A 16333-nucleotide genomic window follows, 5' to 3' on the forward strand; every position below is an offset into this window, starting at 1 on the left:
GTATATCCAATCAGTGTGAAGTCACTTGTATTTGGATACCATAACCCTGCATTAACTGAGCTCTGCAAATATCTGAAAATTCTTTTTACAGCTATTAAGTGAGATTCCCTGGGGTCAGCTTGATATCTTGCGCAATAACATACTGAGTACTGAATGTCAGGTCTACTGGTAGTAAGATAAAGTAGAGAGCCTATCATACCTCGATATAACTTGCTGTCTACAGACTTACCTTTCTCGTCAGCACAAAGGACAGTGTCAGTGCTTATTGGGGTTGATATGGGTTTACATTCTTCCATATCAAACTTCTTTAGCATTTCTTTGGCATACTTGGACTGACTAATGAAGATGCCATTCTTACCTTGCTTGATTTGAAGTCCAAGGAAGAAGTTGAGTTCGCCCATCATAGACATTTCGAACTCAGTCTGCATCTGTTTACTAAACTCTTTGCACATAGAATCGTCAGTAGCACCAAAAATTATGTCATCCACGTAAATTTGTGCAAGTAGGGTATTTTTACCCTTTTTCTTAATGAATAAGGTTGTGTCAGCTTTGCCTTTGACATAATTCCTGGTCAGCAGGAAGTTGGTCAACCTCTCATACCAAGCTCTTGGAGCTTGCTTTAGTCCATATAGGGCCTTTTTGAGTTTATAAACATGGTTTGGAAATTTTGGATCTTCAAACCCTGGAGGCTGACTAACATATACCTCTTCGTTTATAAAGCCATTAAGAAATGCACTCTTAACATCCATTTGATATAATTTAAAGTTCATAAAACTAGCATAGACACACAGTATACGTATAGCTTCTAACCTAGCAACGGGTGCAAAGGTTTCACCGTAGTCAATGCCCTCTTGCTGACTATAGCCTTGGGCTACCAGTCGGGCTTTATTTCTGACTACGTTGCCTTGCTCATCTAATTTATTTCTAAAGACCCACTTAGTTCCTATGGTCTTTTGATTCCTAGGTTTAGGTACTAAATCCCATATCTCATTTCTTGTGAATTGATCAAGCTCTTCTTTCATAGCGTTGATCCAATATTCATCGTGCTCAGCATCAGCAAAATTCTTTGGCTCATGCATTGAGACAAAGGCAACATTGCTGAGATACTTCCTAAGCCGATCTCTTGTCATCAGCTTGTTGTCAGCAGCATCAAGAATGGACTTCTCCGAATGTCCTCTTGGAATTTTTATTTCTTTGGGCAATGTTGAGTTGTTTGGAACAGGTGTTTCTACAATCTCTGCAGGAATAGATTGGTCAGCAAAGGTTATTTCAATTTCTTACTTACCTTTGGTCAGCCCTTGTATTGATGACTCAGAGGCTCCATTTTGATCAGCGGAAGCTGAGCTTGGTTCATCTTCATTGAGCTGAGTTGACCTTCCTACAGGGTCAGCTTCGTCAGCTTTGGCATCGCAAGCTAAGGAAAATCCTGCTTAACCTGAGGTGCCTCTTCCTGCACCAACTCAAGTCCATGTTGAGCAGGTCAATATCTCTGCAAATCCACCTCCTTCCCATCACATTTTGCAGAATATTGAGCAGTCAGTTCCTACTGCTAATCACAATCAAAGTCCAGCTACTGACCACACTGGCACTTCCACTCAAGGACAGCACCAAACCCCTCCTCAATCTGGTGCTACTAGAATCCCGGCCACTGAGCTAAATCTTGAGGCACAATTTGGCTATCTTCATGCAACTGAGTCTGGACGTCACATCATTGACTCGGCTCAACATCTTCTCCAGGATTTAAACACTTCTCATGCCGATGCTGCTGGGTCTGCCAATGCTGAATCACAAGAATTATCATCTGTCACTCAGCTTCTCAATGAGATTAAGAATCTCAAAGATTTAGTAAGTGTCATGACCTCGGTCCAAACACAACAACCCAAGCAAGAATCATTTGTCAAGCTGACCGAGCTAATATTGATGATGGTGAATCATATGAATTCACTTCAGGGACAGATCAACGCTTTACCTATAGTCAACATAGGCTATGCTACCTCTGCCGAGTTAAGTCACTATTTTACCAAGCTGACTTCTGAGCTGACTGGCACTCGAGACCTTCTCTCCTCAACTTCCCAATGTTCGATGGATGAAATTAGCGAAGCTGTCCGTCTTCTAAACCTGAGTAAAGAGGAAATGGAAACTGACTTGGTCAAAACCAATACTATCCTACAAACTATTCAAAGGTTGTTTCGTCATGTGCGTCACACAAATGCTCAGCGTGACATTTACGACAAGGCTGTACTTCGAATGTACCATCAATCTTATGCCCAGCTAACTGACGCAATATCATGGCTAACAAAATCACAGGAATACATACTCAGCATGATCAGCACATCTATTCGCGTCCCCGGTTCAGTTCTGGATGATGGAGTCCCAGTGCTTGATGGGTTATTTGAAAGCACGAAACGTCTCAAGGCGTATTCGGTCAAGCTGACTCGTGCTGCTCTCAATGAAACCTTCATCCCTCCTCCGCCTAATGGTGGCAAAACGGGGGAGAAAGAACCAGCTGATGGAACTCAGCCAAAGGCAGGAGAAACTTCAAGCAGTCAGCAAAAGAGGAAAGACAAAGGCAAAGGGGTAGCTCAAGTCAATAGAAAATAGATTAGTCTTTAGCTTTAAGATTGACTTGTGTATTTTGTGCTGACCATTTATATCATATTAAGCATCTTTTCATTCATATTGTTTTGTTGATAAGTGATGCTTACTATTATACTATATGCTGATCTGTCTAAAATTGAACAAACTAATAAATTCTAATTAAAAATATACTCAGTACACATTAACACTGATACATCCACACATAAACTCTGATACCAAAACTATTCATGTATCAAACTGAGTAAACGTTGAACTCTTCTGAAAGTTGACCTAGGTTCATCTGAATTAGATCTTAGAAAGTCTAGGATTGAACTAAGTCAGTATAAACATGTCTTCCCTTATTACTCAATTAAATCTTAGAAGGTTTAGAGTTAAGCTAAGACAATATATGCAACCCTTACGGGGGAGTAATTTCAGAAGAATAAAATGTAATTCAATCATGGGGAATTTCAATAATGAGTTCCATAAATTAAATATTTTGCCAACATCAAAATGAGGGAGTTTGTTGAAACACCTTTCCACAAGATTTTGATTTGACAAAATCATTTAAGTTTAATCCATGATTAAGAGATAATTAAATTTAAGTGCTTTGATTTAATTGTACTAATCCGTTTGTTCAATATTGAGTATAAACATAAATGCAAAAGGAAATAAAAATCAAGACATGACAAAGTCAGCATGAGAACACAACACAAGCTGAGTGAAGAAGTAACTCAGCACAAGAGAAGATAAGTCATCTTCAAAACAACAGCTTAAGAAAGAAGCTGATCGAAGAAGCTGAGTGGAACGGAACTCGGCATAAAAGAAGTCTGCTTCAAAACTAGATCTTGCAGAACGAAGCTGACCATGGAAGCTGAGTGAAAAAGAACTTAGTATGAGAATTGGTGACAATCAAAGACAATGACTAGCGAAGTGAAACTGAGTGATCTTCAGGACAGCATGAATGATCTGTTAGCTAAAAGACAAATCCGACAACTGTCTGCACCAATAATTGAAGCCTTGGAATTACGCAAAAGCCAAATTCCGAGATGTATGGGTCAACTGTTCATTGCTATAAGACAAACTGCCGCAAGAAGACAAAGCCTGTAAGAAGAAGACAAGCCTGACATCTGAAGAAATCAGAAAACAAGATTGGTCTGCACATCTGAAGCTGACCAGAAGGTTGTCCCCCAAAAGAGCCGTTTTGGATTCAACGGACAAATCATTTGATCCTCAAAATACAACTATAAAAGGACAAGCAATCCTCTTGGATCATTGCCGAATTACAGAATATACAAGAGAGAAAAATACAAGCTCAAAGCACTCAAAAACAAGAAAGAAATCTTACACCAACTTTCTATTCCTGTGTAAATGCTAGATTGATTGTTTTGTAATCATCTAAAGTGTTCTTTAGCTGAAAAGGAGCAAATTGTATCAATTGTGAATTGAGAGTGTTGTGCTGAGTATTTGGTTGTAAATACTCAGTGGTAGAGAAATCTAGGTGCTGGGTTGTAGCACTTAGTAGGAGTTGAGTAGACGAATAAAGGAAGGTACTCTTGCATATTCAACTGCCTTGTAATCGGTTTGTGCTCTACCCTTAAAGAGCTCAGTATTGGATTCTAAAAGCCCGGAGAAGTCTGGGGACTGGACGTAGGCGGAGAGGCCGAACCAGGATAAGTGATACTGAGTAATTTCTAACTCTCTTAAAATATATATATGTGCATGTGTTGCTTGTTATATTTACTCAGCATATAAACTGTTTAAAGCTGACACTGAGTAAATTAGAGTGCTGAGTTGGAAGCTGATCACTAAAGTGTCAATTCCCAACTCACAAGTGAAACAGTCTTAGTCAACATCTGACTAAAGCTGTCTTACACTAAGATCGGCCAAGCTGACCAAAGCTAAGTTAATAAACTCTCCAAAATTATCAAGTCAGCAAGATTAATTAGCGAAAAAGTTACATTAGTTCCTAACCCCCCCTTGGAACTAATCACATGGGACCAACTACCCAAAAATAGTTTGAAAGTATTTATTACATAAATATACATATATGTACAAAGGATCAAAAGCTTAAAAGTTGAGAAAGAGGGATCAAAACAGCATTTTTTACATTCCAGCAGATTTACCGACGGAAAATCCGTCGGTAATCAGCAATTAGTGACAGAAAACGCAAATTACAGCAGCACTCCAATTATTTCCAGATTTATTCAAAAGCTTTAAATTAAGTCTAATTCAATCGTTTTGGATTTCCGAACTACCAAAAATGGATCATAGTCAATAACGGAAGTTCGTAAAACGACGTTTTTTATTTTAAAACATTATTCGGAAATTTCTTTAAATTAAAACTTATAATTACAACGTTTTTAATACCCGAACTACCTTTTTATCGGATCATGGTTCGTATTGGGATATCGAAACGAGGTTTTTTATTTTAAAACAAAACCAAATTTTATTCAACGCGAGACGAAAATTAAATAAATACACAAAATTAAATAAAACGTGGTAAATAAATAAATAGCTAAATAAATAAAATTATAACATAAAAATAAATAAAGGAAAAGAAATAAATTAAATAAAATAAAACGAGTCTAGTCCTCGGATAATACCTTAAGTTCGGTATTGACGATTGAAGTCGGTTGATTCCACGAATCGTGCTTTCCCGGTATTTTTTCGTGTTTTTAGTAAAATCTTAACTTTTAGGAAATTCGGAATTTTTAGGAAAAAAAATGTTTTTTCCCAAAAAAAAGTCACTTCTCTCTCTAAAATGTTAGAGTGAGAAATTCCTCTCCCAAAAATCCTCTTCCCCCAAATGCATGGGGATCTGTGCCTTTTATAGGCATCGGATCCCCGGACGGAATGGGCGACGCCCAAGCAAGATCGGGCGTCGCCCAAAGGGGTTGGGCGGCCGCCCAAGCCATGTTGGGCGGCCGCCCAACATTTGTTGGGCGAGCGCCCAACAATCGTTGGGCGCGTGCCCCACCGACGTTGGGCGCTCGCCCGACGATCGTTGGGCGTTCGCCCAACGTCGTTGGGCGCTCGCCCAACGGCTGCCGGGCGCGCTCGCCCGGCGCCTGCCGGGGCGCGTCTCGCGCCGTCGGGCGCACACGCCCCGTGGCTGTCGAGCGCGCGCTCCGCGCCGCCGGGCTCGTACGTCCAACGGACGTCGAGCGCGTGCCACTCGCAGTCGGACACGTGCGTCCAGCGGACGTCGAGCGCGCGCCCCGTGCTGCCGAGCGGGCATCCGACCATCGTTGGACGCGCGTCAGCTGCCGCTAGGCGCTCGCGAGCCGCCCAATCGACGACCGCGAACCATCGCAACTTCTCCTTCCTTATTATATATTATTTTTTGTTTTTAAAACTTCTGGAATCAACCGTTTCAACCGTCTTGTTTACAGGTTTTCGTAACAGGTCCTCCGACTCGGTGTCTACAGTTGCCCCTACATTCCTATTTTGACAGTGATGTGTGTGTTTTGAAAACGTTTTTTGCTAACGCAACACATGCAATGTAAAATATATAAAAGTAAAAGACACGTAAAGAGTAGGAGGAAGAATACCTGACCTTCGCGATGCGCGTTCCGGTGTCGTTCTCCGATTCTTTCCAGCCTCGCCTCTGAATCGGCCGTCGGTGGATGTTCTTCTTACGGACCCTAGCCTGAGTTGACTGTGGGTAAAATTGGCCCGAAAGCAACCTCGGTCGTGGACCGTAGGTAAGATGGCTAAAAAGCTACCTCGGTCGTGAACCGTAGGTAAGATGGCTAAAAAGCTACCTCGGTCGTGAACCGTAGGTAAGATGGCTGAAAAGCTACCTCGGTCGTGAACCGTAGGTAAGATGGCTAAAAAGCTACCTCGGTCGTGAACTGTAGGTAAGATGGCTAAAAAGCTACCTCGGTCGTGAACCGTAGGTAAGATGGCTAAAAAGCTACCTCGGTCGTGAACCGTAGGTAAGATGGCTAAAAAGCTACCTCGGTCGTGAACCGTAGGTAAGATGGCTGAAAAGCTACCTCGGTCGTGAACCGTAGGTAAGATGGCTAAAAAGCTACCTCGGTCGTGAACCGTAGGTAAGATGGCTAAAAAGCTACCTCGGTCGTGAACCGTAGGTAAGATGGCTAAAAAGCTACCTCGGTCGTGAACCATAGGTAAAATGGCTAAAAAGCTACCTCGGTCGTGAACCGTAAAAAAGCTACCTCGGTCGTGAACCGTAAAAAGCTACCTCGGTCGTGAACCGTAGGTAAGGTGGCTCAAGGGCAAAAAGGTTCTTTCTAACGATTCTGAATTCTTTCAAAACACCGTTGTCTGTATTTTCTCACTGGAACTAGTGTCCTGGAGGTTCGAATGGTTTGGTAGGAATGTCTTTTTGGTTCGGAATGATTCACATTATCGATTATTTTTCTATTGACCGTCGTCTGTATTTTGACTGGTGCCACTGTTCTGTAAAAATTGGCTGTCGTCGGGAGTTCATATCTTGACAGTATTGGTCGCTGTCTGGGAGAAACGCAGGCTGAAACGGACTGCAAATCGGAGGTCTGTGCGCCTGGTAATTAATTATTTACTTTTTACCTTTATGTCACATCGTACTTTTTTCATTATTTACGGGAATGCCATTCCTCTTTCCTATATAAGGTGGTGGGGTTCCATTTCAACCCCACACCTTCTCTTTCTTCTCTCTCTCTAGATTTTGATTTGGATTATTCTCGGGATGGATTTGGATGAATGCGATGGCACGAAAGGCATGGAGGAGGTTTACGTGAACCTTGCTAGAGTGGACCCTTTCCACGACCCTACGACGCATCTGAGCCGGACACGCTGCAACGAGGTAAGTACTTTCTCACTTTTTCGTTATTTGGTTCAAATTCTAGGCTTTAGTATCCTTATCCGAACATGATTTGCATGCTAACCTTTAGATTGCCTTAGAGGACTCTAGTTAGAAAACGTGAATTTCTTTACTTACAAGTAACACTTGTTTACTTTTGTGTAAGAATGTGCGCTATATGCATTGTGAATAGTAAAACTACGACTTTATGCATGCTAACAGTAAAAATAACATGAATAGTGAACGAGAATAGTAAAAAACATGAATAGTGCACGTGGATAGCGAAAACGTGAATAGTGCACGTGAATAGTAAAAGCGTCAATTGTGCACGTGAATAGTAAAAACTTAACTAATGCCCGTGAATAGTAAAAATGTGAATAGTTCACATGAATAGTAAAAACTTAACTAATGCACGTGAATAGTAAAAACGTGAATAATGCACGTGAATAGTAAAAACCTTAACTAATGCACGTGAATAGTAAAAACCTAACTAATGCACGTGAATAGTAAAAACTTAACTAATGCACGCGAATAGTAAAAACTTGACTAATGCTCCTTGTCAGTGCGGACGAGAGTGGATTAAATAATAAAGAATTAACTAAATCCTACATAAATGACCCTAAGGAGAGATTTTACAGAAAATTGGTCCAAATTGACCAGACGTCTCTAGGTTAGATTCTGACCGAAAGAATAATTAGTCTTAACGTGTTTTCATCAAATGCAAGCTTAGGAACCATATTTAAACTTTCCTGTATTGTTCTTTCTAGTTCCTCGAGATTTCCGGGACCACGGTCGAGATCCACGTGTGGTATTCTATGTTAGGCGCCGCGGCGAGAGCCCGTGTGCGTGAGTTGGGCTTTGAGCCCTTTATTTCAGTGCTGCCCCGCACCAATGGGGTGTGCGATCGCTTTGGCCTGCGGGCCCTATGCGAGAGGTGGGTTGATTCGACCCATACCTTCCACCTTTCTTTCGGGGAGATGACCATCTCGCCCCGAGATTTCTCTTTGCTGACAGGGCTGCGGGGGAGTAGCACTCCAGTTCCCTTCTGCTTTGACATGATACGTCCGCGGGTCGACCGCGCTAGGCTAGCCACTTTGATTGGGCCAGGAGTTTACCCAGGTGCCAAATCCTCTCCAGCAAAGTTCATTTCTACCGCGAGCCTCTTGAGTCGTCGAGATTTTTGTGAGACGGATGACGCTGACTTGGCTGTCCGTAGCTTCCTAGTGTACACTTTGAGTGAGATGATTTTTCGCACCAAGAGCGGGAAGGTACATACTGGTCTTATTCAGGCTTTTAGTGATTTGGACGCGGCGGCGACTTATGATTGGGCGGGAGCGGGCTTAGCCTTCCTATATAAGTTTTTGGATTTGACTTGCCGGAAGCGCAAGGACTTCGGAGGTTACACTTTCGCTCTTCTGGTATGTGTGCACCCTGGACTTGTCCTTTCTACCTTCTTCACGCTTTCCGTTCGTAACCTTTGTTTTTACAAGCAGGTTTGGGCGTACGAGAGGCAGATTCTTCCTAGCAAGTCTCGGCGCCGGTCACGAGTACCGAGGCTCCCACTCATGACTCGGTGGAGAGAGTTCGATTTAGGCACAGAGAAGAGACGGACGGTGGCGCGGCTCCTAGACTGGATTGACTCGCGGACCTTGGGACAGGTAGATATCTTCTAGTCGTGCTAGATTCGTGTTTGATTGGATCTGACTTTTTCTTTGTGTTTTTAGATCAAGTTTAGGTGGGACGACCTTGACTTCGGTCCCGACTATGCGTACGTGACTTTGATCCAGGAGCAGTAGTGCGTGCTCACCGGCCCTTGCGTGCGGGCCTGGTACTTAGGCGATCGGGGCATCACCGGGATTAGAGCGTCGCACTGGTCCCCGGGCGAGATCCCCGTTTCCATATTCGCGGTGCGGACCATGCCCTTGTCGGTTATCCGTCAGGACTTGACCCGTCGGTTCGTGGGTAGAGAGGTGTGGGTTCACGTCGGGGGCCGTGATCTTTACCTATCGACGTTGTTGAACGCGAGGGATGCCCCAGCGGTGGCGATGGATGTGGATCCCATGGCAGACGTGTTTTCGCGGGAGGCTGTCGCGGCAGTCTTCGGTCAGGAGGAGGTCTCGGTGAGTGGTTCAGCCTATTTACCTTTATTCATGAGATAACTAGCGGTATTTATTGTGTTTTCATTTGCAGGAGGGGTCCTGGAGGAGTGCTCATTTTTCAGACTTCTTCGATGGCGCTCGGGCTCAGACATCTGCGAGCGAGCCCCCCCTACTATGTCGGCGAGTCCTCCAGCGCTGCCCGACCGAAGAGATCCTCTTTGGGTGTGCCCGTTCCGAACTACGGGAGAGATTTCGCGACCCTTTGCTATGATGAGTCCGGGGTAGCCTACGCGGGTGTCGAGATGGCTCCTCCCGTCTTCACATCGAGGGTACCATTTGACCCTTCCGACGCTTCTCAGACTACGAGAGAGACTTGTACTGACTACGTGGGGCTGTCCGGTTACCTCAGAGACCGCCTCAGCTTGCGCTGTGCCGACCACCTGGTATGTATCCTTGCCTTATTTTAGTGTAGTGGAATGCACGCATGTATGTATGATTTCTGTTCTTGCCTATGCTGCTTCTTTTTTTTTCACATCTATTTTTCTTCTTTTTTTTGTTCCTTTTTTAGAGCGATCTTCACGCCCATGAGCGGAGACGGAGTGAGTCGGTGCGGGAGGCCGATGCCAGGGTTGGCCAGGTGTACCAAGAGCGGAACGACCACTGGTCGGAGGTGATGCGAAGGGAGACTGAGGGTCGCCTTGCTGTCGAGGAGAGAGCACGAGTCGCCGAGGAGAGACTCCGAGTTGCCGAGGAGGCCTTATCTGCAGAGCGGGCGTCACGCTTGAGGGATTTTGAGGACTACTGGGATATCCCTCCTTATTAGGCTTTATGGCTTTGTAGTAGTTTTTTATTAGGATTACCCCGATGTATATCTGATGTATAGGGAGCGGGGTGGATAGCATGTAGGCTTTTTATTGTGAAAAGTAAGGTAGGAAATGTATAACTCATGATTCATATTACCATACATTCAGTAGATTATGATGATTCCAATCATTCTCGTCAAATATATTCATGCCTTTATTTATTTACAAACAACAGAAATACTTAGCCTCTTATACATTGTTTTTGTAATTGCTCAAGTTATAACTACTGTTACCAGGACCCGCCTTTCGGTTTTCGGATCCCAGCGATTTTTCTCCTCTCCTTTTACTATCCCAGAATTTTCAAATGAGTGCCCTTTCGGGTTTTTACCCACTGGGATGTCCCTTATTGTTGCATAGGCCGCCCTTTACGGGTTTTCAACCTATCGGAAATTTTTCTTTTTTCTTTTTTTTACGAAAAGTATTTCCTAAGCCTATCCAGGTTGGTAGGTTCGAAGAATTCCATGCCGTCCATAGTAGTTAACTTCACCGCTCCTTTGCTTAGTATCTTCTTCACGAAGAATGGCCCTTCCCAGTTAGGCTTAAACTTGCCCCTAGGGTTGGTGTGCGTCACACGGATCTGTTTCAGCACCATGTCCCCCTCTTTGATAGGGCTGGCCTTGACCTTTTTGTTGAAGGCTCGGGCCATCCTTCTCTGATATAGCTGCACATGGTAAAGGGCTTCCATCCTTTTCTCGTCAACCAAAGCCAACTGCTCATATCGCTTCTTCACCCATTCCGTCTCGGGAATCTCTGCTTCCACTGCGATTCTCAATGATCGCTTTTCGATCTCAATCGGGAGGACTGCTTCTGTTCCGTATACCAAGGAGAATGGCGTTGCCCCAGTTGAGGTTCTAACTGTCGTGCGATAAGCCCATAACGCGAGTGGGAGCTGCTCATGCCAATTCCGATGTGATTCCACCGTTTTTATGAGAATTCTCTTAAGGTTCTTATTAGCTGCTTCTACTGCCCCATTAGCTTGTGGACGGTACGGAGAAGACTTGTGATGTTCAATGCCATATTCTCGGAAGAGACTTCTTACTTCCCCCTGAAACTGGACCCCATTATCCGTAATCATATGATGAGGCACTCCGAACCTGGTGATCAAGTGTTTCTCAATGAACTTTCTCATCTACTTGGATCCCAATTTGCTAAACGACTCTGCCTCTACCCATTTGGTGAAGTAATCGATGGCGACTGCAATAAACTTGTGCCCATTTGAAGCATTAGGCCTTACCTCCCCAATGATGTCAATGCCCCAAGCAGCGAATGGCCAAATAGGTGCTAACACATGTAATTCCATGGCTGGAAGATGACTACAATCGCCGTGGATTTGACAATCGTGACATTTCTTCGCATATTCGTTACAATCTCTTTCCATGGTGAGCCAGTAGAAGCCTTGCCTTATGATTTTCTTTGCTAACACCGCTCCTCCCATATGGGCCCCATAAATTCCCGAGTGTACCGATTCCATTGCCTCGCGGGCTTCTCCCGCATCCAAGCATCTCAGTTGTAACCCATCGATGTGCCTTTTGTAAAGCAAGTCGTTGTGGATGACGAACTGCTGAGCTAACCTTCTAATCACAGCTTGATCCCTAAGTTCTGACTCTGCCGGGTATGTTCCACTTTTCATAAAGTTCACGATATCGAAATACCACGGCTTTTCATCTGCCCCTAATATCATTACGTCTTCGTAGCATGGTTTGTGAGATCTCTTCAATACCAATGGCTTCGAGGCAAGGTTTCGAGGGTTGTCCCAAACTGACACTAAAGTGGCCAAAGCGTCCGCAGCCTGGTTCTGTGCTCGAGGGATATGATAAAAACGACATTCCTTGAATCTTTGTGGCAACCCTTCTAGCTGGTCTAGGTATGGATGTAGCCTTTCTTCCCTCACTTCCTAGTTTCCTTGTGCTTGTTCGATGATCAGCTTTGAGTCGCCCCAAATTTCAGCATATGATGCCCCTAGTGCTGCTAGTGATTCCAACCCATAGATGCATGCTTCGTATTTGGCCATATTGTTAGTGAGAGGGAAGGATAACTTCTTTGCCATCGGGATCCTTTCTCCCTCTGGTGAGATAAGTAATACCCCTACTCCGGCTCCATTCGAATTAACTGCTCCATCAAAGAACATTTTCCATGGTATAACTTCTATTGCGTTCAAGTGCTCATCGGGGAAATAATAGTTTATCTCTTCTTCTTCTGCGCTCAGGGGTTGGTTGGCCAGAAATTCTGCTACGGCCCTCCCCTTGATAACCTTCTTCGTTATGTATTCAATATCAAACTCGGACAAAAGCAACAACCATCGGGCTAGCTTCCCTGTTAGAGACGGAGTTCGGTACAGATACTTCACGGGGTCCATCCGGGAAATAATGATCACTTTGTAAGATTGAAAATAGTGCCGTAGTTTCTTTGTTAGCCATACTACTGCTACGCACGTCTTTTCGATCATGTTATAATTAAGCTCGTACTCCAGGAACTTCTTACTCAGATAATATACCGCGTGCTCCATGCCCGTGTCCCCTTCCTGGGCCAGCATTGCCCCAATGGATCGCTCCTCGATTGCCACATAGAGGAGCAGCGGTTTTCCCAGTTTAGGCGGTCTCAGAATTGGCGGATTAGACAAGTAATCCCGGACCTTCTCTAAGGCATGCTGACACTTATCATTCCAAATCGTGGGCTGATCTTTTCGTAGCAACTTAAAGATCGGCTCGCAGATTGCAGTGAGTCTTGCTATGAACCGGCTGATATACTGAACCTGCCCTAGAAACCCTCTCACTTCTTTCTCATTCTTTGGTGCCGGCATTTCTCGTATGGCCTTCACTTTGTCGGGATCTACCTCAATTCCCTTGTTTCCGATTATATAGCCTAAGATTTTCCCCGATGAAACGCCGAAGAAGCACTTCTTCGGGTTTAACCTTAGTTTGAATTCTGCAATTCGGGCCAAAAACTTCTCGAGTGCAGCAAAATGCCCCTCTCTCGTCTCTGATTTGACCATCATGTCATCCACATAAACTTCTACCTCCTTGTGTATCATACCATGGAACAGTGCTGTAGCCATTCGCTGGTAAGTTGCCCCGGCATTCTTCAAACCAAACGGCATTACCCTGTAGCAGTATGTTCCCCACTCAGTTGTGAACGAGGTTTTTGCTTTGTGTTTCTCGGCCATCTGAACTTGCATATAGCCCATGAAACCATCCACATTCGTGTGTAAGATGCTCGATGCTGCACTATCGATCAATACGTCAATATGAGGCAATGCGAACTCATCTTTCGGGCATGCTTTGTTAAGATCTCTATAATCGACGCACATTCTCACTTTACCGTCCTTCTTCGCGATGGGCACTACATTTGCGACCCAAGGAGGATAGTCGATTACTTCGATGAACCCTGCTTCTAACTGCTTTTTCACTTCTTCTCTGATCTTATCTGCCCATTCCGGTCTCATGCGTCGGAGTTTCTGTTTCACGGGCTTAGCATCGGGGTATGTCGGAATACGGTGAGTTACGATTGATTGATCGATTCCTGGCATGTCTTCGTACGTCCAAGCAAACACTATTTCGTATTTTTTAATTATTCTCTCAAATTCTTTCCTCTCTTCAATAGTTAATTCTTGAGCAATTTGTATAAGTTTAGGATTTTCATCCGTGCCAAGATTGAAAGTTGACATTTCTATTGTATTGATTTCAAATGTAGGCATGTTATATGAATGAGAATGCATGGAATGATCACGATCAACATCAAGCAAGTAAGCAAAATCAGAATTCATTTCATCGATAGTGTTGGCGAGTACATCATCAGATTCAAATAAAGCAGTAATACAATTTTCATCATCGAGGTCCTCGGGTTTCTCATGAGCTTTGGAGGTACTAGGCTCATTCACCGCTCCTGCAGTTGCTTCAATAGTGATGACTTGCTCCTCGGCATTCAAGTCTAACATCATAATCTCCTCGACAAAGCAGCTCGCTTTTCCACTGCCCCAGTCAGTCACATCATTGAAGATCTCGAACCCCGGCAGAATCTTCCCTTCGGTGCTAGTCCACGACTCAGGGGTCCCTGAATAAACCTTTCCATGCCCTTCATTCATGAAATACTTCCTTAGGCCCACTTTTCCTTCACTACTTGCGTTGGACGGACCTCCCTGTTCATATCCTAAACCCCTCCGGGTTTTCTGACTCTTGAAGTTCGGAAATTCTGGCAGCCCTTGATGGTGTGCTCCCAAACCCATACTAGGGATGAAGCCTCCCTTCATCATTTTCACCACATCGGTGGTCATGCTAGACTCGTAGATCCCAGAAACTTGGAATCCGGAGAACAGTTGAGGCTCAATTCCCAATGCTGCCACCGAGCTCAATTTCTCTGCTCTGATCGTCACTATCTCCTCCCCGAATGGAAACTTGATCATTTGATGGAGCGTGGAGGGCACACCTCCCAACTTGTGGAACCAAGGGCGTCCCAACAATACAGCAAAGGTTACCGGGATATCCAGCACCGTGAATTCAGTTTCTTCCTCATGCGGCCCCACTTTCAACTTGGCCTTAAAGACTCCTTCAATATGCCTACGGCTATCATCATAAGCCCTAATCACAGTTTCCGAGGCCGTCAAGTCTCCTCTTTCCACTCCCAACTTAGACAAGAGTTTCAACGGGCAGACATTAATAGCCGATCCATCATCGACCATCACACAGCTAGTCTTCTTCCCGTTGATTTCCACTCGGATGTACAAAAGTTATTGTGAGCCTTCCCCTCTTCTGGGAGATCCTCATCGGTAAACGTGATTTCAGTTTTCTTTCGAGCCATGATTGCCCCTACTAGTGCTGCCGGTTCGGTATCGGTAGAAATAACCAAATTCTGCAGCTCTTTCATCAGGTTTTCACGGTGGTACTTGGAATGGCATAAAACTTCCCACACTGTGGACTTAGCTTGTGTCTTCTTCAATTGCTCAAGAACTTGGTCATCGGGCTTAGGAGCCGACCCTTCCCCTATCTCAGTCTCAACCATAGGTGCCTTTCCCTCGGCCACTCGTCCTGACCTTGTCATGACGGCGATTTCTGGCTCATCATCCGATTCATCCCAAATATTGATAGGAATCCTCTGATTAGCATCTTCCTCATCCGAGGAACTTTCCCAAATGTCTACAATCATTAGATCCATAACGTGAGGAACGTTCGGATTCAAATAAAAAAGATCCGCCGATCCATACAATGCCCAGCCTATCAGATCATTATAATCCCGGAGGGACACTCTACTCATTCTCCTTGCTGCCAGTGGAATAGCTCCTCTCTGTATGCACATAAGCTGCAGCTTATCACTCATTGTTTCGTGACACTGCTCATACTGGTGCCTCCACCTCCTAGCATAATCCACGAATGGTTCCTCGGGGAATTACCTGATCCTATCCAGATCTTCCAGGGATCCCGTCCATGGAACATACATCTCATATCTCGCCACAAAAGCACTCCTAAGCGGTATCCAATGACCCATTTCCTCCTCTGATAGGCCTTGGTGCCACAACAAGGCTTCTCCCATTAAAGTTTCCGGGAAATGTTCATGTAATTCACATTGCGGGAATCCGGCATCGTACATATGGTTGCGGAATAACCTCGCATGCTCAACAGGATCCTGGTATCCACCATACCTAGGCATTGCCAATACTGCCTCGGGCGTTTCATAAGAGGGGGAGTCCGGGGTTTGATCCGCCAACATCCATACCGTATACTCTTTGATAAACCTCTTCGTCATTACCGTCCAATCGGTCTTAACATACATCGGAAGTGACATATACCACATCAACGGCTCACCCATCAATGAATTACAGAACAAGCTGGTGATCTCTTCTTCCTTAAAACCCAAGGGCGCCATGGCCGACAAGTAGAAATAAAGGTGTTCCATCGGATCTTTGTTGCCATTATACTTACTGACCCTCGGTAGCGGACGCTTGATAGGTCCGATCTGCATCGCAAAGCGCTCTGCAGTCATGTCCTCAGCTC

This window comes from Euphorbia lathyris, chromosome 2 (genome assembly GCF_963576675.1).
Source record: "Euphorbia lathyris chromosome 2, ddEupLath1.1, whole genome shotgun sequence".
In the NCBI taxonomy this organism is placed as follows: Eukaryota; Viridiplantae; Streptophyta; class Magnoliopsida; order Malpighiales; family Euphorbiaceae; genus Euphorbia; species Euphorbia lathyris.